Source organism: Phyllostomus discolor, chromosome 7 (genome assembly GCF_004126475.2).
Source record: "Phyllostomus discolor isolate MPI-MPIP mPhyDis1 chromosome 7, mPhyDis1.pri.v3, whole genome shotgun sequence".
In the NCBI taxonomy this organism is placed as follows: Eukaryota; Metazoa; Chordata; class Mammalia; order Chiroptera; family Phyllostomidae; genus Phyllostomus; species Phyllostomus discolor.
The window spans coordinates 82150716-82173429 of record NC_040909.2 but is presented as its reverse complement, the minus strand read 5'-3'; the positions used below and the strand labels follow the sequence as shown (position 1 = coordinate 82173429).

The 22714-nt window shown below is 38.6% G+C and overlaps 1 long non-coding RNA gene across 1 annotated transcript; it reads right to left on the bottom strand.

Moving 5' to 3' along the window:
* Window positions 1–1505: 1505 nt before the first annotated feature.
* On the bottom strand, window positions 1506–21769 carry LOC118501696. The gene is made up of 3 exons (XR_004904332.1): window positions 21566–21769; window positions 16361–16367; window positions 1506–1516 (listed from the first exon to the last, which is right to left on the bottom strand). It is a non-coding gene; the product is annotated as an uncharacterized LOC118501696 (long non-coding RNA).
* Between the last annotated feature and the right edge of the window lie 945 nt (window positions 21770–22714).

Below are 22714 nucleotides of genomic sequence, written 5' to 3'. Positions count from 1 at the left end.
GTACCATACTCAGTAATTTCATTGATCTTAATATCCATTGTGCTCTGCCTATTTATCCTTCCCTCCTCCCTAACCACTGATAATCTTGACTGTCTCCATAATTTTGCTTTTTCCAGAAAGTCATAGAATTGAAATCATACAATATGTAGGCTCTTTCAGATTAGCTTCTTTCATTTGCTAATATGCATTTAAGGTTCCACTTTTCATGGCTTGATGGCACATTTTTTTTTAGCACTAAACAATATTCTATCATCTGGATGTACCAGTTTATCCATTTACCTGCTGACATCTTGGTCGCTTGAAAATTTTCACAATTATGCATAAAACTGCTATAAATGTGTATACGGGTTTTTATGTGGACATAAATTTCAACTCCTTTGGATAAATACCAAGGGTTATAATCAAGTTATGGATCATACAGTTTAAGAGTATGTTTAGTATTGAAAGAAGCCACCAAATGGTTTTCCACAGTGGTGTACTGTTTTGCATTCCTACCAGCAATGAATGAGAGCTCCTGTCTTCTAAATCCTTGCCAGTTTTTGATGTCAGTTTCCTGGATTTTGGCCATTCTAATAGGTGTGAAGTGACTGGTATCGCACTTTACTTTTCATTTCCCTAATGGTATATTATGTGGATCATCTTTTCATATGCCTATTTGCCATCTATATATCTTCTTTGGTAAGCAATCTGTGAAGGTCTTTGCTCATTTTTTAACTGAGCTGTTTGCTTTTATATTGCCAAGTTGTAAGTGTTCTTTGTATATTTGGATAACAGATTTTTTATCTTTTTTAAAAATATTGTTTATATTGTTCAGTTACTGTTGTCCCACCTTTTTCCCCATTACTTTCTCCTGCCCCGTCCACCCTCTTGTGCTCCCACAGTCATTTTTCCCCCTTGTCCATGCTCATGAGTCCTCTATTTGTGTTCCTTGTCTTGCCTGCAAAACAGATTCAGAGACTTAGTTAATAGTTCTTTTTCACCTATATCTTCTGAAAATGTTTTTTCCCAGTCTGTGAGCTGTATTTTCATTCTCTTAACATTGCCTGTCACAAAGCAGTTTTTAATTTTAATGTCAACTTACCCTTTTTTTCTTTCATGTATCCTGCCCTTGGTGTTATATCTGAACAGTTATTGCCAAATTCAAGGTCATCTAGATTTTCTCCTATGTTATCTTCTAGGAGTTGAGCTTTGACTTTTACATTTGGATCTGTGATCATTTGAGTTAATTGTTGTGAAGTGAAAAGATCTTTGTCTAGATTCACTTTTTTTTCAAGTTGATGTCAATGTGTTCCATTATCATTTGTTGAAAAGACTACTTTTGCTCTATTATATTATCTTTATCACTTGACTATATGTATGTGGGTCTATTCCTGGGTTCTCTATTCTGTTATATTGTTCTATTTGTCTATTCTTTTGTCAATACCACACTGTCTTGACTACTGTAGATTTAGTAGTTTTATAGTAAATCTTGAAGTCAAGTAGTGTCAGTCTTCTCCCCAGGTTTTTGAGTTTTTCCCTCTGGTAATAATAATAATAATAACATAATAATAGTAAACTACTTCCAGTTTTGATTACCTACTGTATACCAAAGACCATTCTTAGCCAACTGCATACACTATTAATTTTTTGCTCAACTAGTGAGCCAGCTATGACTGACATAGTGTGAACACTAGCTCAGCCACATATTAATAGAGTCACAGTATTTTAAATAAATGTATGGTTCATGGGAGAAAAAAGAAGTAAATTATTTCCACTTATTACCAGGGATAAAGTAAAGGTATAATGGAAAGTTTTTGTTTATTTTTACTAATTTTCTATATCTTTGAGTACCAAAAGGCCAAAGATTTTTATTTTTTCCAGCTTTTTAGAAGTATGATCAACAAATAAATATTATATATATTTAAGTTGTATAACATGATTTTTATAGGTATACAACATGATGATTTAACATATATGTATATAGATGTATTTGCTGTGAAATGATATCACGATCAAATTAACACATCCATTACCTCACATAGGTACATTTTGCATGCATGTAGTAAGAACACGTTAGGTCTACTCTCAGAAAACTTCAAGTATATAATATATTATTATCAACCACAGTCATCAAGCTATACATTAGATCCTCCAAACTTGTTCATCTTCTAAATGAAACTTTGTACTCTAATACCTATCTCCCTTTCCACACCTCCCAGCCCTGACAACCACCTTTCTTTCTCTGCTACTATGAGTTCTACATTTTTACATTCCACATATAAGTGGAATCATACAATAGCCTTCTGTATCTTGCTTATTTCACTCAGCATAATGTCCCCTGTATACAAATAAAAGCTAGAGTGCATTCATGGTTTCCAGATGTTACACATTGCTTGGATCCTTTCCTTAAACACTTTCATTTAAATGCAAGTCCAGTGACTTGACATAGAATCTAGAAAAAAGCCAAGTGCCCTGGTTAAATGAAAGGAAGGAGGCAAAATATAAATCAATGAGTATCATGTGACCCTGTTGATGGGAAATACTTCACATTTCACATATCCTACCAGTGAAGGGACACTGATTATAAATGTAGATTTCCCTTGGCTCTGTGAATTAACTAGTTGGAAAATTTTGGGAGGAAAAATGACTGGGTATTCTGTGTTAGCCCCACTCACTTTTTCTTGAGACAGCACAATTGTTCTCTCTTCCACATTATAAAGTGTACCTGGGCAGGCTTCTTGCATAGGCAAGCTCCAGTTTCCAACTACCTGGTACTAGGTGAAGATATCTGAATGATCCTATAGTTTCCTATTAGCAGCCTACCTGGCCAATAATATAAGGCCACTTGCTCTGTCTAATCCCTATTAATAATAAATATTGTTTTTGTCTCTGTATTTGTTTTTTTTTTCTCTTCAACATTTCAGATGTATGGAAAGGTGCTATTTACTGGGGTTCCCTTGAGAAACCCACAAACCCATTTTTGTAAAATTCTCTATGCATGCTTGCTTACTTAAAAACCAGAAAAATAAAATCAACATGATAAAATTACAACTTAGTTTTACATCTTCGCATATTCTAAAATTTTACCTTATTGTAATTAGGAAAAATGGTTAAATATATATGTTTCCAAATATGACCTCTGCAGAAAGAGAAAATTGGATACCATAGTCTTTACAATAGGTGTTGCCTGAAAATGCTCAATATTCTTATTTTAGGCATTTAACAGTGTTTTAATAATGAGTCCCCCAATGGATTGCACAACTAGCAGAAATTCACAGGATGTCACAAGCCTCCTATATTATTAAGAAAGCTTTCTAATCAGTTAATGGACTCAGAGTAATCAAAGAAAATTGCCTCTTTTTTTTTTTTTTAGCACGGATCACTGGAGTTTTCAAAAACACATCACTGCATTATACTCTGAAGGCAGACACAGAAACCCTTTGCTCCAGTGGAAGCTATTGCATGCTTTAATGGTGACATTTTCCTCCAAATATCACTAACTTTGATAGAAGCCAGCAGCTTCAAAGTCCTGGAGGAAGCAGGCTTGAAATCAGAAGACATTGATTCTGTCCTCTGTCACTATATTTCTGCTCACTTAGCCTCCCTTCATTTTGCCCATCCACAAAATGAGAAAAATAACTCTCACTTGTTTCTTAGCAGTGACAGGAAGAAAATAAATGGAAGTCTACACATGAATGCTGTTATTTGAGATTCTTACAAATGTAAAACTATGCATATACATAGAAACATTCAGAATTGCTATTACTGTAATTTTAGCAGTGTATCAATTCAGGCTATGTAATTTTTCTTTTCTAACTCATGATGAGCTTAAATATGTGATATTTTTCTCCAAATATCACTAACTTTCACAAAAGCCAGTAGCTTCACAGGGCTAGAGGCTGGAAGGCATTAGAAGAGCAGAATCTGATCCAGCTCTTTGTTTCAAGGAGGAAAACTGGTGTTCTTCAATTCAACACAAACATCACTCTGAGAGCTTCTATCCCCAATGAAAAAATGAAAAATCACATGTAATAAGTTAACAAAACAGTAGTGGAAGAGTGCCAGTTCTAGGGAAAGACATGTTGATGGATGTGAATAGATAAATGAGATGCCTGCCTTATTAAACAGCAGCTGATCAGTGTTCTTCCCACAAGAGGAAGTTTACAGGGACAGGGAGTAGAAGGGTAGGGAGAAGACACAGCTTGTCAGGGGACTGAGACTCACAACCATCCATGGTAGCCTGAAAAGACAAAAGAACTAACTCCATATAGCATGAAGAGCATTAAAACAAGGGACATACAAGGCACAACAGGCATTATTGCAGCTTGAAGATGGAAAGCAGAAAATTAGGCTCAAGGAACAAACTTGTTTTAATAAATTTGAAAAAAACAGGAAGACAGAAAAAAACACTTAAAACTAAACAGGGCCATATCATCAAATAGCAAGAAAAGGTTAACTTAAATAGTTCCTTTGCAGTGGTTTTGTTTTGTTGGTTCTAATAAACTGGAAAGCAGTGATATTTTAAATAGAAGACAAAGGAAATAAGCCACTGTTAGACAAACATAGCATTAAAAGATTGCTAAAATGTTCTGCCACATTAAGCTTACAGCCTGCAACTAAGCCCAGCTGTTGACTTAGAGTGACAGCTGTAGGAAAGACAGAGAGTTAAAGGTATCAAATTGAGGAACCAGGTTGAGGGTTTGTGATCACTTTGCCTGATTGTTACAGAACAAGGGGGGGCCTGGGACAATATACTATTACTGAAAAAAAAAAGCCCCAGGTCTGTCATGTCTGCCGCCAGAGGAAAGACGTCTCTCAATGCCAGAGATTCGTGAAAAGGAAAGGAAATGTTTATTTAATGTTATACAGACTTAAAGTAGTGACCTAATGTCTTCACCAAAATCCCAAAGTCCCTTAAAAACACCCACAAACACACAGTCCTTCCTTCCTTCCCCCTTAGCCCAGTCCAGAGTACCGTATCTCAGGAAAGGAAATAGAAGTCCATGGCTCAGGCAGTCCTCTGGTTATTCCCAGTTAGTACTCTATCTCGACTGGGAGACCTCCCTGGGTTCCTGGCACCCTCAGCTGAGTCACCAGGATCTCTGCTAAAACCAGGTGGTGGTTCTGTCACAGGTGGGCACAGGTAACCAGGTTCTTAGTGATCAGGACAAAGAATTGAACCGAACGCCCAGAGTTCATAGAAGAGAACATGGGAGCAGGCCAACTCCAAGCAGAGATTGGCCTCATGGGCTGGAGGGACTCTATTCTTATAGGGAGGATCCTTTCTGGCTAGTTTTGGTGGGCTTTTACTGAGTATATACAAGTAGTTGCATTACTTTAAAGCTACTGAGCATGTGGTTTCCCATGATCCTCCCCAATTGGCCACCAGGGAAGAGGGTCCCACAATGCTAGGGAATTAATCCCCGTTTCTCCTGGGGTCCCCCTGTACTAGGTTCACCTTTCCCTAAGCCAGATAATTATAGCTCTCCATGCTAGAGATTGGTGAAAAAGAAAAGAGTTATTTATTCAAGTTATACAGACTAAAAGTAATGACCTAATGACTTCGCCAAAATCCCAAAGTCCCTTGAAACACCCACAAACACACACAGCCCTTTCTTCCCCCCTTTGCCCAGTCTGGGGTACCGTATCTCAGGAAAAGAAATAGAAGTCCGTGGCTTAGGCAGCTCTCGGTTTTTCCTAGTAATTTGTGCTCAGCTGGCAGGCCTTCCTTAGTTCCCAGCTCCATTGGTTGTGTTGCCAGGATCTTCAGCTAAAGCCTCATGGTGATTCTTCTCATGGCTGCAGCAAGGGGTGAGGGTGATCCCCCTTTCTGGGAGAGCGACAGCAGCAGCAGCAGCAGCACCGAGAGGGCTAGCGTGGAGCTCATCATGTCCTGGCCAGAGCAGGTGGCTGCAAGATTGGCTAGGCCCGAGAGTGTGGGCGCAGCGTGCGGAGGCCTGGCAGTGGCTGCGGCGGCTGGGCAGTGACCTGGTGCTCCCGAGTCACTTACTGGGGGACCCTTCTCTCGGCTGCGGCTGCAGAGCCGGCTGGGGCTCAGAGCCAGGAGATAGAGGAGCCGTAGGCGGCTGCATGGTGGACAGTGTCTGCAGGCTGCGGGATTCCCCACTCTGCTAAAGCCATGTGGTTCTCTCCGATGGCTGCCACACCTGAATTTAAATCCCCGCACCAATCTTCCTCTGCGGCCCCATTTCCAATTCCTCCCACACTTGGCTTCATGTGTCAGAACTCTCAAAGCCTTCCAGCTTTACTGGACTGCCATTGTGGGTCCAGGCGGGTGCGGCCCCATGTCATGGAGCCAATCCTCTCCGAGCTCCCATGCAGGTGCTGTAACTGGGGGGACCTGACCCCAAGCTACATCTTGGTAGGGAAGTTACTTCCATTCCCCTGGCTCAGAGCTGGTTACAGCTATTTAACATATCTATGCAACCAGTTAAAGGTTATAGATATGTTAAATGACCACGCCAGAGGGTAGCTGCAAGGTTGTTGCTATGCTAAACAGCTCTCAATGGCTCTGCTTCATTTGTCCCCTCCCCTGGGGTGGAGGGTGAGGACATTCTATATATTTTTCTAATATTTCCTGGACACCTTGACTTCTGAACTCCATTACAAATCCTTCTTTTGGGCACCCTTTGGCTGCACCCTCCTACAGTTCCCCCTTCTAAAGCTGAGGGGGTCCCCACTCTGTCAAAGGCATGTGGTCCTCTCTCCCAGGGCCACGGGAGTCCCCACTCTGCCAAAGCCACGTGGTTCTTTCTCTCAGGGCTGCAGGAGTCTCCACTCTGTCAAGGCCTTCTCTCTCTCAGGGCTGCCGTGTCTGGGTTTAAATCCCCACACTGATCTTCCTCTGCAGCCCCATTTCTGACTCCTCCTACACTAGAGCACACTTGCCCTCAATCTGCTGTCTTCTCCAGCTTTTCTGGTCGCCATCATGGGTCTGGGCAGGTGTGACCCCATGTCATGGAGCCAATCTTCTCCGAGCTCCCACACAGGTGCTGTAACTCGGGGGACCTTCCCCCAGTCCCATCTTGGGGGGGAGGTCCCTTTCCATCCCCCCTGGCCTTGAGCAGGCCATAGCTATTTAGCATATCTAAGCGACCAGCCAAAGGCTATAGATATATTAAATGACCACACCAGAGGTTAGCTACAAGGCTGTTGCTATGTGAAACAGCTCTCAATGGCCCTGCTCCACTTGTCCCTTCCCCCAACCCACACCTGGGGGGTGGGGGGGAGGGAGTGAAGACATCTTAAAATCTCCTGGACACTTTAAGTTCTGGACCCCATTTCAAATGCCTATTTGGGGTCCCCCCTCTTGTCTGCACCCTGTAACATGATTATATTAGAGGCTTCAAGGAGATCAAACTCCAGATGCTGTAACCTGCTTTGTTGGAAAGACCTCTAACTAAATCAGACACAGACAAAATAAAATTACATAAAAAGTAATAAAATCTCTGATCAAGATTTGAAGCTGTAATGTTTGGACTGCTCTGATTCTTTTGCTGTCTTTTTTACAAAAGACATTAATAATTAGAAATATGCATTATTTCCAAAAATCCAATGATTCCTGTTTAGGATGGAAAAAAATAAGAAAAAATTCTTAGGAATTTTTTCCATATTTATGTTTTTGATATGAAAATTATACTCACATAAGAACATAGGTACAATATGTATATACAGTTGCAATGAAAAAAGATAAATATGGCTTTATGTTAGAGTTTATGACAAAGCATTTGGACAAATGTTTTGGCAAAACCTAACACCCCAGAGTTCTGCTCTTGAATTCAAAACCAAATACAGATTTCTGAATATCTTTGAACAGTGTCTTCATATTTGTTCTTCCTAGCTTGTCCAACACTCTCCAGATAACTTCCATGCTCCAATTGTGAGAAACAAAAACTGATAGAGCAGTTGAGCTGATTACTTCTGACTCAGTGTTGACAGCCAAAAATATTCCTCAACACACACAGGACTCATACATAACACCAGAGTGGGTACCTGGGGTTACATATTAAAGAACAGATACTGGTTTTGAACCAAAGAAAATGCACAGTAATGATTTTAGTGATACAGGGCACGTACATTCAGAGATTCAAACCAGAGACTAGCACTAGGGAAAGAAAATAAATACAGAAGATGCAAGAAGACGTTCCTAACAAAAAAAAACCCCTGACTTTTTAAAAAAATATTTCATCTGTTAGAGATCCTCTGCAGTAACCATCATGGCCAGCTAGCTCTCCTTGCTACACACTGCCACCTACAGGACAGCTGACAATCTCTAGCTAATAGCTTGTTTTCTTTTTCAGGGCTGCAAGTTTTCAATAGATGTTCTCATTAATTTCATGGTGCCCCTATTTGTCATGCAGCATTAATGTTAAGTATGCAAATGCCCTCTAAATATTATACCGGTAGTCATAAAATGAAAGTGCTTCCTGAAGTTTGAGACTGGTTTAGATAAACGGAAGGAGTCCTTTCCTGCACATAGTATTTCAGTGCAACATTCTTCTCATTCCTGTCCCACTTCATTTCAAGAAGCAGATTATCAATACTAGGGAGTCAAGTTCCCAACAAGGATTTCAGTTCCCTCTAATTGTGATGAAGCTAATGTTTACCTGCAGCATTTAATGAATGCTTTGATGGTGGTAGTGGTAAAAGTACTTTTACCCAAATGCTTCACTTACTGTGATGCAATTAGGCACTGTTTCTCAAGGGCAGTAGCACCAATATTTACATTAAAAAGATTTGGATTTTTAAGGTAATCTTGTTGATAAGCATATAAAAAGGAATTAAAAGTAAAAATGATAGGGGTTTAAGACTTGGGAAAATTTAGCTTAAGGTAAATAGTCATAAATCTAGCAAATAATGTGTATGTTAAGTTTTTGTTTCAGTAACTACAGATAAGGCCCATCCTGGTACCTGGGATTCAGCAGTTGACCTCCTGAGGCACTGGCTGGAGATTACCTCAGTCTGGAGATGTCTGTACCTTGAAGAAGGGAGCGACTACCCTTCCCCTTGGAGGAAACTGTTGAATTTCAAAGGCTTTCTCTGACACCTTGTTTGCCCTCCCCCAACCCCCTTATAAAAGATCTGGCTGGGAAAGAAAGGGCAAGATGGTTTGTTAGGGTATGAACCCGCCATCTTCTCAGATTGCCAGCCATCTCAATAAAGCGCCTATAAAAGATTCAATCACTGTCATTGCTTATTGGATTTGGTAGTGACAGGCAGCCCGAATGCCGGTGTCTTTTCCAGTTACAAAAAGACTTTTGGTAACACACTTTTAAAAATATACAAACAAATATTAATATCTACTGAATGTACATAAAATAACCAAAATATCACAATATTAGGAGGAGACCATTAAGTATTAAAAAAAACAATTTGGTCCTTTCAATTTAGTAATAAGAACATTATGACATTTTCACTTCAGAAAGAATTAGCAAATTACTTGCTTACAAAAAAAATTGATCAAAGCAGGCCAGAAGAGCAGCTTCCATGGCAACTGATGCATTAGACAATCATAGATGCTTCATATCCTCATTTACCATCTTGACTGATATAATTCAGAGTCAGTGAGGCCTATAAGAACCCAAAGCTAAATTTTATCACACTTATCAATGAACTTAATAATAAAATTACAGGCGAATATAATCAACAGTTTCCCAAAGAGTAGTTGAGGTTTTTGTTAAATAGTTTAAACTCATCCTAAAAACAAATCAATCCTAAATAGTCCCATATTGGAAAAAATTATCTCTTTCTTTTTGTTCCACAGTAAATGTATAAATGAAGTTCTGTATACATTACATTCTGTCATTCCACTCACACTCTTAAAATACTAGAGAAGCTCCGTATTCATAGGGGTCACTCAGTGCAGCGTTTTGTAAAACAGAATCATTCTATAGTACAAATAGTAACAATTTTCTCTCCTCCATGTATTTGGTAAATAATGATCTCCAGATACTGAATTTTCTTAAAGTAATATAGCCATAATTTGCAAATAACAAAATCCCACAAAACACTTTCAGAAATTACTACTAGAGAGTTCAGAATTCAGATATTGCACTGCAAGAAGGAAATTTTACAAGCTAATTATCTCTTATTTTCCTATTATAAATAATAAGCATCTGTGAATTAATCAGGTCTACTGCCCAACGATAAGTATCCAGCAATTCAGAATCTTGGGTCGAATTTAACATAGCAAGAACCCAATGGTCTAGCTATACTATGTGTATCCTCCAGCGGGGGGAAGATAATATATCAATTTTCTTCTTAGTTAGTAAGCTTTACTGTAGCTAAATTTTATTAAATTTTTCCTTTTGTAATAATTCAAACCTGCACTATGTTGTATCATTTTGGTTTGATATATAATTAAATGTTTTTGTGTGGTTTGTCCTTTGTATCTAACTGTAGGAGGGTACAGCCACAGGGGCCCCAAAAGAAGGATTTGTAATGGGGTCCAGAACTCAAGGTGTCCAGGAAATATCGGAAAGATACATAGGATGTCCTCACCCTCCACCATAGGTGTGAGTTGGGGGAAGGGACACATGGAGCAGGGCCAGTGAGAGCTGTTTTGTATAGCAACAGCTTTGCAGCTAACCTCTGGCATGGTCATTTAACACATCTATAACCTTTAACTGATTGCATAGATATGTTAAATAGCTGTGGCCATGCTCTGAGTCAGGAGGATGGAAGGAACTTCACCGCCCCCAAGATGTAACTGGGAGGCAATTTTCCTAGTTACAGCACCTGTGTGAGAGCTTGGAGATGATTGGCTCCACAACATGGGGCCACCCCTGCCCAGACTCATGCTGGCAGCCCAGGAAAGCTGGAAGGCTATGGGAGTGCTGCCAAGTGCAGCTGATTGTGGGAGGAGTCAGAAATGGGGCTGCAGAGGAGGACTGGCACAGAGATTTAAAACCAGATGCAGCAGCCACTGGGGAGAAAGAGAAGCGGCAGCCATTGAGGGGAGAACCACTCAGTCTTTAGCAGAGTGGGGACTCCCACAGCCCTGTAAGAGAGAATCATCATGTGGCTTTAGCAGAGAATTGCCACTCAGCTTTGGCAGAGTGGTGAACCCCTCCTCACAGCCAGTGGAGGGAGAACCATGCGGTTTTAGCTGAGTGGAGACTCCCGCAGCCATGAGAAGAATCACCATGTGGCTTTAGCAGAGAACCACCAGGCAGCTTTAGGTGGACATCCAGGTGACACAACTGACGGTGCTGGGAACCAAGGGAGGCCTCCCAGCTGAGCATAGATTACTGGGGAGAACCGGGGGCTTCCTGAGCCACGGACTTCTATTTCTTTTCCTTATATGGTACCCCAGACTGGGCAAATGGGGGGAGGAAGGACTGTGTGTTTATAGGTGTTTTAAGGGACTTTGGGATTTTGATAAAGACATTGAGTCATTACTTTTAAGTCTATATAACTTGAATAAATAATTCCTTTCCTTTTCACCAATCTTTAACATGGAGAGCTATAATTCTCTGGCTTAGGGAAAGGTGAACCTAGTACAGGGAGACCCCAGGAGAAAGGGGAGTCCATTCAGTAGCATTGTGGGACCCTCTTCCTTGGTGGCCAATCAGTCAAAATGATGGGAGGCCACATGTGCAGTAGCTTTAAAGGAATATAACTACTTGTACATACGCAGTAAAAGCCCACCAAAACTAGCCAAGAAGGATCCACCCTATAAGAATAGAGTCCCTCCAGCCCATGAGGTCAATCTCTGCTTGGAGTTGGCCTGCTTCCATTTTCTCTGCTATAAACTCTGGGTGTTTGGTTCAATTCTTTGTCCCAAGCACCAGGAACCTGGTTACCTGTGCCCACCTGTGACATAACCACCAACCATATGAGAGGTCTCCTCAAAAGAAATAAAGATTAATTTTTAAAACTACAGATGAGAGTCCATTTGGAGTAAGAATTTCTCTCCATATAAGTTCAAGATTGGGTTTAAAAATAGACATTTTAGTAGGGATACAATGTAGTACAAAACACTAACCTGGATTCTTTATTTTATTACAGTATTACTTTGTAAGCTTAAGCAAGGCTCCATTGTATTCCTTGAAAGAATACTGGTATTTTACTCTATATTATTTTGAAAAATTTTAAATGTTGTATATAAGGCTCTGCCAGCAAAAAAAAAAAACGCTTTTGTCTCAAATAATGATTCCCCTAGAAGAAACCTAAAATGGTTCCATTTGCCAAATAACTGGGGAAAAGTGTTGACCCTAATTTGCATTAATTAGCAATTACTTTCATTTTGCTACATATGTTCACATTTGTAAGAAAGCCTCATAACATTGGGTTGGCTAAAAAGTTTGTTGTTTTTTTTCCATGACGTGGCTCTAGTAGTGCTTGGTTGTCTTTAACTGTATTCAAAACAATTTTGTTAGATTGTATTGTTACAGCTGTCATATCAGCATGCATTTTTTTAAAAACTCATCGAAACTGGTAGATTTTTTTAATAAGATCTTTATTTTTTTTTAGATTTTACTTATCTATTTTTAGAGAGGGAAGGGAGGGAGATAGAGAGATGGAGAGAAACACCAATGTGTGGCTGCTGGGTGTCATGGCCTCCAACCCAGGCATGTACCCTGGCTGCGAATTGAACCTGCGACACTTTGGTTTGCAGCCTGTACTCAATCCACTGAGCTACGCCAGCCAGGGCAAAACTGGTAGATTTTTGTGAATCCTTTTTAATATTGAAGATGGAAGAAAATACATGGCATTTTCAGCATATTATGCTTTAATTTTTCAAGAAAGGTAAAAATGCAACTGAAACGCAAAAAAAAAAACAAATTGTGCAGTGAATGGAGAAGGTGCCGTGGTAGATTGAACATGTTAACAGTGGTTTGTTGGGAACTGCTCTGCCTGGTTTCAGAAGCTGTAAACCCCCATGGCTAAGGCTGAGTGAGAGACCTTGGGACCATGAGCCAAAGAGACAAAGCTTATCTCCCTGGCAGGGGTGCTGCCTCTGCCCCCTTTACTTCACCCTGCCTGTCCCCCACTGCATGACTGGTTAGCCAAAGATGGGTAATATTCGTCAAGGGAGGAACTACCTAAGACAGGCATGGTCACAAAGGGGCCCCCAAGGAAGGACTTGGGGGGCTATAGCAAAAAGGAGTGATGGACCTTCGCCCCTCGGCTTCGACATAGCCTGAGTCCTCATTCTGTCTGCAAGAAGTCTCCTAATGGATTGGCTGCCTTACTTCCTCTAACTGACTTAAGCTTGAAACAATTATGGAGAGGGGTACAACCCTGTGCTGGAAAGGGTGGGTTCCCTGGTGCCATTAGTCCTAAGAAAGAATACATAAAATCCTGTGAAACCTGCTTTGCTAAGAATGCTCTCAATTTTCTGATAAGGGTCCAAGCAGGAAATGAGTTTGTTTCCCAAAGTTTCTTAAAGTCCCTATAGCCCCTGAGCTAACTGAGCCTGACTCAGAATAAGCCCTCATAGTTCTTTGTATGTTATCTATTGTTTGATCCTTAGTACCTGACAATGATTAATGAGCTTTACCTGTATTCCTGTGCAAACAGAACCCAATAAAAGCCCATTGAGGAAAAATGCTCCTGGCCCTTCTCCTTTAAGAGATCAGCCACCTTTTCTCCCCAAGCAGATCATGTCTTGGTAGACTTATTCTCAGCTGTGTTAGCTGGGCAGGGGCCCTGCAGGTGGAGCTCCTCCACAGTGGTTTACAAAGTTTTGTATTAGAGATTTCTTGCTGGAAGATGCTCCACAGTCAGGTAGACCAGTTGAAATAGTGACCAAACCAAGATATTAATTGAAAACAATCAACATTATACCACACAGGAAATAGCATACTCAAAATATACAAGTCAATAAAGTTATTGGTGAAAACAAAGAATATGTCAAGAACTTCTAGTCAAGATGGTGGCATAGATAGACACAGATTGCCTCCTCACACAAGTACATCAAAATTATAACTAAACTATAGAATCACCATCATTCAGAACTATCAAAAATTGAGCTGAGTAGAAGTTCTACAACTACAAAATTAAAGAAGAAACCACATCCATACTGGTAGGAGGGGTGAATGCAGAATGGGCTGGTCCTACACCCACAAGTAGTAGATAAAAATTGAGAGGAATATCTCAGGAGAAAGGGGTCCTACCCCACACCAGGCTCCCAGCCCAGGGTTCTGGTACCAGGAAAAGAAGTTACCATAACTTCTGGCTGTAAAAATCAGCAGGGACAGGCTGTGGAAGACAGAAACTGCTGAACTCCCTGGCAGTTCATCTTAATGGACTCATGCAAAGACTTACTCAGACTCATTCCCTCTGAGCTCCATCACAGGGACAGCAGATTGAAAGGCACCAGAGACATACAGGGAGGAAGTGAATTAACTGGCACTAGGGCAAGAACTGGGGGACACCTTTCCTGTAGACAGAAGTGCTGGTAGAGGCTGTTATTCTTTTTCTGAGCCCTCCCCACAACAGAGCTGGCAAGCAGGCATCACATTGGAGACTCTATCAATCTAGCTCACACTGTTTACCCCACCCTGGTGATTCTCTGAGGCCCTGCCCCACCCATCTTTTGAGCCCACCCAAGCTTTTTCCCATGGCTTTCCCATACAAATGGCTTGACTTGGCCCATGTTTTGGATTTTCTAAATTCTCTCAAACAAGCAGCATTTGGTTTCATTGAACCCTGTACCTCTTGCTAAGCTGTCCCAGGCATGACACTAGCAGCAACCTGGCCTTTTTTCACAGCATGGCTTCTGCTGGGCACCACCAGGCCTAGAACAAATAGCAGCCATCTAGGATCACTTTGTAGCATACACTGTGTATCCCCAGACAGAATACAGGTAGTGGTTGACCTTGCATGTGCCAACAGCAGTCAAGAATCAATTACAAGAGAAGAGTATACACAGCCCACACAGTGGGCACATCTTGAGTACCCAGCTTGGGTAATAGGATAGGCTGTGCCTCTGGACCCTACAAGATACCTATTACATTAGGTTACTCTACCAAGTCTGGGTGACATAGCAGCTCTACCTAATACATAGAAGGGAGGTTGCCAAAATGAGGAGACAAAGAGATGTGGCCCAAATGAAAGAGCAGAACAATGCTCTAGAAAAAGAACTAAACAAAATGGAGACAAGCAAGCTACTAAATGCAGAGTTCAAAACATTGGTTATAAGGATATTTAAGGAACTTAGTGAGGACCTCAATAGTATAAAAAAGATTCTGTCTGAAACAAAGAATACACTAATTATAATAAACAGCAATCTACAGGGAATCAACAGTAGAGTGGATGAAGCTGAGAATGAAATCAGTGACTTGGAATATAAAGAAGTAAAACAACCAATCATAACAGCAAGAAGAAAAAAGAATCAAAAAATGATACTGTAAGGTACCTCTGGGACAATTTCAAGCATACCAACATTTGCATCATGGGGGCTCCAGAAGAAGAAGAGAAAGAGCAAGAAATTAGAAATATATTTTTAAAATAATGACAAAAAAGCTCCCTAACTTGGTGAAGTAAATAGACATACAAGTCCAGGAAGCAAGACTCTCAAACAAGATAAACCCAAAGAGGCCCACCCTAAGATATATGAAAATTAAAATGCCAAAGGTTAAATACAAAGAGTATATCTTAAAAGCAGCAAGAGAAAAGACCTTAATTACCTACAGGAGAGTTCCATTAAGACTGTCAACTGATTTCTCAAAATAAATTTTTCAGGCTAGAAGGGAGTGGTGAAAAATATTCAAAGTCATGAAAAGCAGGGACCTATAGCCAAGACTGTTCTACCCATCAAAGGTATCATTTAGAATGGGAGGGCAGATAAAGAGCTTCCCAGATAAAAAGCTAAAGGAATATATCACCACCAAATCAACATTACATAAAATGTTAAAGGTTATTCTTTAACAAGAAGAAGAAGATCAAAACTATGAACGATAAAATGGCAACAATACATACCTATCAACAACTGAATCCAAAAAACAAAATAAACAAACAAGCAGAACACAAACAGGATCACAGATACGGAGAGTACTTTGATGATTGCCAGATGGAAAGAGGGTCAGAAGATAAGTGAAAAGGGTGATGGAATTGAGAAGTATAAATTGGTAGTTACAGAATAGTTATTGTGATGTAATGTATAGCATAAGAAATAGAGTAGCCAAAGAATATACATGTATGACCCATGGACATGAACAACGGTATGGGAATTGCCTAGGGGGTGGGTGGGTAGGGCTGAGTGGAGGGGGAAGAGGGAAAAATTTGGATAACTATAGTGGCATAATAATAAAATATAATTTAAAAGAAGAAAAAGAAAACGTGTCTTCTATTTTACCAGAAAAAAATAAACAAAACTTTTGGCCAAACCAATAGTTGTGATTGCATTAGAAACTTTTACACTTTTGTTGGTGTGAATACACACTTTGTGAAATAAAATGTGATTATAATTTCAATGACAGGCTCACCACATTTTAATAAGACATTTATATAACACATTGGTTTTGAATAGATCACAACACCACAAGAATCATATCACTAGTTTTCACAGCATCCCTAAATGGCACACAGGATATCCATCACAAAGTTTATAGGTAAGGAAAAACAAAATGACAGCTGAAGTTCAAGTCTGCTCTAAAATTAAAAATGACTATAAGCTCCTTGAGGGTAAGCATAGCATCTTATCTTCTCATATCCCCTGCTAGGGATGTTACTTTGCACAGTTTGAAAAAATAAAATAAATTCATGGCCTTTGCACCACATCCCATATATCTTCACATAGTACTACCCATTTCCACTATAACAATAAACTATTATTCCATAATTATATGTTATATATAGTTAAATATCTGAACTAGAATTAAATGTGATGATGACCAGTTAGTAGCCATGTAATATGAAAAGTAGAGACATTTATTGAAGAAGATGCAAGATACAAGAAATATTGTACATAGGACAATGATGCTTCAGTTCCATTCCACATAGGTACTTTGGGACCAACCATTCACAGTTTTGCCAGTTGCCATCAGCTGCCCTTTACTTCCCTGAATCTCACCAGTGGTCTGAAATCTCTTCCTTTTCAAAGGTGATTTTAGTGTTGAGAAAAGCCAGAAGTCTATGCTGGCTTCAGGGCACCAAATCTGTGCTGTAGTAGGGCTAAGTCACTTGGGTGATTTGATGTTTTGCCAAAAAACTCTGTCCAAGATGTAGTGCATGAACAGGCGCATTGTTGTGATGAAGCTGCCAATCACAAGTTGCCCATAGCTGCAGCCTTCTGAACTATCTGAATAGTTTCTATGGAGGGCTGTTCAAACTTAACATAAAATTTGATGCAGATTCATTGTTCTACTTGTGCAGTCATTTTGGATGTGATGGCCACACAGTACACGTGCTCATTCAATGGCACCACCCCCACTGACTAGTACAGTGAAGTCATCATTGTTCACACATATGCATTTCAGTCCACTCTACTTGGCTTCCAGGTTACATCAATGTCACACAAACTGTTCTTGTTATGTTAACAATGGCTGGACTTTTTCTGGACAGACCTTGTATATGAGACTTCATCTTCTAGGTGTCCCTTCTATATATTTAACAAACACAATAATTCTTCTTATTCTTTGAAAACTATGAAATAAAATCCCTTGAAAAGTATAGTGCAGATGTTTAGATCATCCCTTGGAACATGTGATAAAACTAATCAGAGTATGCTAATTCACTGGTAATTTATCTACAATTAACCAGAGGACATACAAGGGCTCATACTCTCAATCTAATACCATGACTTAACTAATTGCTATGAGAATTACTAATTCTTCAGAGGAAACCCAGACTGCTTTGATTTGAAAGCTTGGAGGGCAATCGAAAGACATTGTATTAGCTAGTCTTCAAGCAAGATCTGCACTTCCTGCCTCCCACACCAATGTGTAGTCCCCTCCACATGTATAAAGGATTGACTGTGTGCCAAATACAATATCACAGAAATAATAGCATGTCACTTCTGAGATTAGATTAGATGATTCCTCATCTATCTTGGTCTCTGTCTGTCTGTCTGTCTCTGTCTCTCTTTTGTGTCCAACTGAAATCCACCCAGGAACCAAGGCTTCCCAACAACCACATGAGTGTGTTTCACAGTGATTCTGTGGCTCTAGTAAAGCCTGAGGTAACTGTGGTCCAGCCTCCACCTTGGCTGCAGCCTCTGGAGAGAACCTGATACAGAACTTCCCAGCTATGTTGCTCCTAGATTCCTGACCCTCAAAAAATGGGAGATAATAAATGTGTGTTGTTTTAAGCTGTTATGCTTTGGGATAATGTGTTATAGAGAAATAAATAACTGATGCAGCTGAAAGGGCATATCTAGGGACTTTATAGTGTTTTTACCAGTTGAAAAGTATGACTATAGAAGTAAATTTTTAAAAAAAAAATCACAGAAACTGCACTGACCTGTATGGCTCATTTTCTCTCTCTCATCAATGCCTCTCTCTCTCTCTCCCCCCCTTCCTCCCTTCCCCTCCCCTTTCTCTAAAATCAATAAGCATGTACTTGGGTGAGGATTTAAAAAATCACAGAAAGTGAATTCTAACCACATAAAAGAGGATGTTCGTGATTTGGTTTTCAAGACTAAGGTTTGTAACTCCTAAATCACAGACTCCTGAAAAAGGCTGGAAATCTAAAATAACACAGATACCACTGAGAAATAAAAACAAAGTAAGATCATATGCAAAGAAAATATATTTATAGAGAAATCCACAGACCTAAAAGCACAAGCACAAATAGGAACCAATATGTAAGATTTGTAAGAAAGAGCAAAAGAAACATTATTAGGGCATCAGTGGTAATTTGGTTCATCTGGTTCATAGTTCATATAAATCCCTCTCCTGCTAGTTTCAAACCCTAACGTGCCTACCTAACCCCACTGTGCCATCACCAGCTAGGATATGGAGGCAAGTTGATTATTGGCAGTATAGTCACAACACAATCATTGGACCAAGAAAACATAAAAGTATTTTTTCTATATTTATTCTGTAAATTTAAAATACAAATAAATGTTACAGGGTATTTAAACCCAGACATATCTTCTTAAGCATTAACATTTTGGACATGGCTGAATATCCTGTAAGGAATGTGACCTACAGAGTACCTAGACTTATCAAACTTACAGATTTCAAAACTGCATAGGGACAAAATAAGGGAGATATAAAGAACTTCATGTATAATGGTATCTGATAAAGTTATTTTCAGTAAATGCATATCTTGAAAATTTTAGACTTTCCTTGTTGACGATTTCATGTTTCATGTTTCATAATACCCAGAACACTGACAAGATTTAGAAATGTCTCCACAATGGAATCTTCAAAAAGGAAGGGGGAAGAATCATAGCTTATGTAATAGATTCTAAAACTTAAAAACAGATTTTGTCAGTGATTTTTTCAAAAAAAAGAAGGGGAAAATTATCCAAGTAATATACTAATGGCATTGGTCCCAGGAAGAATTTTAGACTAGTGTATGGATACTTCAGAAGCAGTTGTCTCTAGAAATCATCCAGAGTCACCAAGAAAAGCTCCTGTTATAATACCTTGATCTTCTTTTTTAAAAAATAGAATTACAAGGCAAAATATTTGGAATATCACTTTTTAGAAGAGTATCCCCAATTTAACATATTTTTTACAAAGCATCCCCCAAAATACCTGTGGGGAAACAAAAGAACTATATGGTTAGCAGCACAGTTAAGTGTAATGATCATTATAACTAAAATATGTTGATTAATAGATTGATAAAGTTTTTAAATAAGGTTGTAGTGGCTTATTATCCATTCATTTGGAAAGATACATTAGAAGCAGGTTTATCACATTCATTCATAATGCAGAGTCAGGAAAAATAAATTAGATGGCAAAATTAAATTTTTTAATAAAGAAAATATATTCAACAGGAAATATTTGAGGTCCTATCTTAGATTAAATCAATTGCATACATACAGATTGGGAGACAGTGGCTATTAAATAGCCAATTGAAAAAAATCCTAGTTAACCCACTATAATCTCAATGTTAGCCCACAGAGTAATATACCAATATTGTTTAAAATGTGAAGTATACAAGTCCTATTGTAATAATCATTCTGCATTCTGCATTCTGCTTTGATTGGATAATCTTAGGGGTATCATGTTTAGTTTTAGGCACCACTTTTAAAGCATCCATTGAAAAACTTTAGAAAGTCTATTGGTAACTGATCATTAATTTTTCTAATAAGACATCCAGATATAAGTTTTTAATTGTCTAATTTGTTTCCAATATTATACTAGAAGTAGAAATAGAAAGATAAAAATGACCCTGTCCCTGTCTACAATGAACAAATGACCCAATAAGGGAGGAAAGCAAATACACAAGACTGTGTGCAAATTTTGTGATACAAATCTTTAAAATAATTGGAATGCTCAGAATGAAGGAAGAACCTATGGGAAAGTGAGAGATGTCTTCAAACAAGTGAACATGTGACTTTAGGTGTATGTCTGTACATGTTGTATCTTATCAAAGGGCAAGAAATAAAATGACAAGAAGGCAAAATGTGGCCTATAAATTTTCAACAATTAGAAATGAATGGCAAGAGAGTGAACTTAATCATAAGTACAGAGACTTTATCTTGGAAAATCTCTGGTCAAAGGGGAGATGCAACTTGGAAGAAATATTGTAAGAAGGGTTTCTGCATTGAGACATGGTGATAGTGGTGGTGGTGGTGACAGTGATGGAGGGTGGTAGTGATGTGGGTGGAGGTGGTGGTGGCAGTGGCAGTGACAATGATAGCAGTGGTAGCGATGGTGGTGGGTGATGGACAACTGTGTTCAAATGTGTTTAACAGAAAACAGAGAAGGGGGCTGATATTCACTCTGTTTCTAAGTTTCTTCAATTCTATGCACAAAAATTATTAATCTTTATCTTAATAAAACAAGTTTTTATTTGGATTACATATCAAAAGGTGTAATGTTTCAACATTCATCATAATTTAGACAGCACATGTATGTAAGAAAAAAGTCATATATTTAAGAGGTTGATTCTAGTTTGCTATGCCAAATGTGTTTCATTAAATAGAGCAACTTTTAGAAAAAGTTAGTTAATAGACTCACATACAGGAGACATAAAAAACTTAAATTAACTTGGATTTAGAATTATTTGATCTCATATTTATATGTAATAGTGAAAGCAATTATGTTTTAAGAAAATCTGTTCTTTTCTACATAACTTTTCAGAATTTCTTCCAAAAGATTTTCTTTTGCATTAAGCATACTCTTTTCATCTTTTTCTATGGTTCTTAATGCTGCCTGGATTGTAAAAAAGTGACTGACATTCTCTTTTGAGTTTAGTTCAAACAACCTCTCAGGGGATTAATAACACAGATTCTGAAGAACTTAGTACCCACCCCATGCCATGTACTGCTATGTCGGCTACAGGATCTAAAAATCTTCAAAACATAATGACTTATTTTTCTATTGTGAAACACATTACTTTGAACAACAGGTTAAAAAAGACACTAGTCCATTGACTTCTTGCTTAATACACCCATGTTACAGAATAAATAAAATGTAGCCATATTCTAAGTCAGCCAAACTTAAAAGTACCATATTTTCAGACTATAAGACACACCCCCCACAATTTGTGGGGAGTAATGGTTGTTAATGCCGCTGTTGAGTTTTGTTTACATTTACATTCGTGAAATATTATGTTACTTATGTTATTAAATATTTAACCACATTTTTTGCTTCAAAAATTTTTTCCTGTTTTCCTCCTCTAAAACCTAAGTGTGTCTTATGGGCTGAAAAAATACAGTAATTAATATATTAATTTTTAAATGATTAAGAAGTATATGTTTGTCAATTTGATCTTTAAGATAGTACTTCAAATAATTCTTCCATTGTCTATGAAACTCCTCGGGAAATCCTCACATCAACGTTTTCACAGTAATTTTTCTGTGCAGGCAATCTCATTATTACAACAATCCTGTTTAGAGTGTATATTGACTGAAAAAGCCAGAAGAAATATATTGGATAGCATAACTAATTTTTTAAATACATTTAACAGGAAACACTGAAGGTCAAATTTTACATGGCTGCATCTTGAATTACCAAGATTTCATTTCTGCAATCCAGATTCCTGCTGAATGGCGGAATCACATATACCACCCATTCTTATCTAGGGCTCAGTGGTGATAAACCACTTACACAGAAAATAGCCAACTACATCTCTAAGTCAATATTCCTTACATTGTGATCTGTGGGCACAAGAATCAACTGAGGTGCTTTCTAATAACACATACTCCTGAACCGACCATGATATGTTGAGTCAGAATCTCCCAGATAATCTTTGTGAAACCTAAAACTGACAACCTACTTTTAGATGTGCTTCACTACATCTGGATCAAGCCAGGTGACCAAACTGCTACATCAGAAGAGCAACATGAAAACTCAATACTGTATTTATTTTACATATTATTTGGTAGACACTGACCATTATACCACACAATTTCTTTTCTATGAGAACACAGAAACTACAGCTTTCAGGAAAAAAAAGTTTTGTTTTTCCTAGAAAAAGCTTTACTTTCATCTTAGCCCTGATTTGTACTTCTTTCTTTGTTCTGGTCACCAGATAACTCAGAAACCAATTTCAGATCTATCTCTTATAACACCACAGTATCTAATAAAATGTACTGAACCTACTCAATAGTTTATTGTCACTTTTAAAGATATATAGATAGGAAATT